The sequence below is a fragment of the Aplysia californica genome, unplaced genomic scaffold (genome assembly GCF_000002075.1).
Source record: "Aplysia californica isolate F4 #8 unplaced genomic scaffold, AplCal3.0 scaffold00158, whole genome shotgun sequence".
Classification (NCBI taxonomy): Eukaryota; Metazoa; Mollusca; class Gastropoda; order Aplysiida; family Aplysiidae; genus Aplysia; species Aplysia californica.
This window is the reverse complement of record NW_004797428.1, coordinates 213,899-215,778: the sequence shown is the minus strand read 5'-3', so window position 1 is coordinate 215,778 and position 1,880 is coordinate 213,899.

Below are 1,880 nucleotides of genomic sequence, written 5' to 3'. Positions count from 1 at the left end.
ATATTTTTTGTGCCTTTAATCAACGTTTTTCAGAAAAACCCACACAGAAATGAGTACTTTAATGGGCATGAAAGGTGTTGAGCAAAAAAACCCCCCAAAAATGAAAAAAATTCACAAACCTGCGGAAAAAGGCAAGTTTCTTCACTTTGATCATTTTGACGAGAGCCTGATTCCACCACGCTGCCTCACATTTTATGTAACATAAGACCATGAAGTCAGAAGCCAAATTTTAATGTTCTATCTGCTCTATCAAAATCGTAAGATTTTTATATCAAGAATCAAGATATTCACAGAATTGCATACGAAACAGATTTTACGTCCAGTGAAACTTCAAATTTTTTACGTCGAATTTCTCAAAACCAGGTAGGCCTACTGAGCAGAAAGAACTTTGTAATTGGTGGCTTTTTAAGACTAAAGTGCTATCCCAGATTTCAGGGGTTTCCAGAAATCTTGACATACACCAAAAGTGGGCGTTGACCTACCTATAGGAGAAGTTTGGTTTCTTGTTTTTGTTTTTGTTTTTGTTAAGTGTTTTACACGGCGCTCGCAACTCCATAAGGTCATATGAGCGAGCGGGACACACCTAATATTTTCAGTTGGTAGGGAATTTTGAATTTTTGCCCGGGTGGCGGCCGAAGCCTACTCTTATCGATTTTAGACCACCAAGGCATCTTTAACGTGGGCAACTTGCACACGGGCCGTCCGAGATTTTTCGCCCTTGTCCGAGAAGGCAGATCTTTCCTACCAGAAGATCAGGGGTGTGGCTGAAAGACAGCAGTAAGAAGAAGCGAAGGAGTAGCAATAGAAAGGCTGCAGAAAGAATCAGGAGACCAGAGGAAGGGGAAAAGGAGGTAAGGGGATGGGGACAGAAAGAGGGGACGAAAGCAGATGACAGAACATTGCTAGAGAGCAGGAAATGAGGTGAAAGGAGACAAATTTAGAGTAGAAACTTTTTCGGTCGCTACCCGGATTCAAACCCGGGACCTTTGAATTAGAGGCCAACATCTTAACCTCTAGGCCACGAGAGCCCCCTAGTTTGGTTTCATTGGTGCGTATATTTGTTTGGTTATAGAGAAAATGTTCCTTGTATTTTAAAGAAACTGAACAAGGGGTGAAAACTTTACCTTCGATTTTCTTAAAACAGCATTTTTTTTCGGGATAGCCCATTGTGCTTAACAGAGACCAATTCTAGGGTAGCAGCTGGTGCGACGTTCAGAGAAATGCCACCCCCTCACGTCCCCGGGAAGGGTCAAGCTAAAGAGACTCACTCGTGACTCGTGAAAACAGCGCGTCTCGAAACCTTGTCGACTAACCAGAATTATACCTGCGTTATTTTCAAAAGTACAGTTGAAAGTAAAGTTGTTCCCGCACCCGATCCCGACATTGGGGATTGCCTTCGAGCCAACTTCCTTAGCCTTCGTCATTATATTATGGTGGGGTGGCCAGTTCCTTTCCACGCCGCCTTTACTTCCCCAACTCGAAGCCAGATACCCAGTACTGCTGGGTGGGCAGGAGGGGGCGAAAATAATCCGTGTCCGACCCGAGGCTCGAACCCGGACTTTCCCCTTCGGGGACGAGCGCACTATAACCGCTCCTCCACCTCACCCTCAAAAGTGCAGTATAAAAATAAATATTATGCAGCTTTTACAATTTTACAGGAGAGGCACAAAAACAGAATGTTATTAGATCTACAAAGAAAATAATATTTGCTTTAAAGATAATGAGTAAGCTGTTATCAAATTTGTATTTTTAATGACGTCAGAATGAGCTTCTTGAGTGAGTGAACTCACAAACACCACAGGATCTATCCGGAGACGTATCGGATGGAGATAGAGCCATCGAAATGCTTTGTGCCTCTAGACCAAGTAAAAATAATCGGG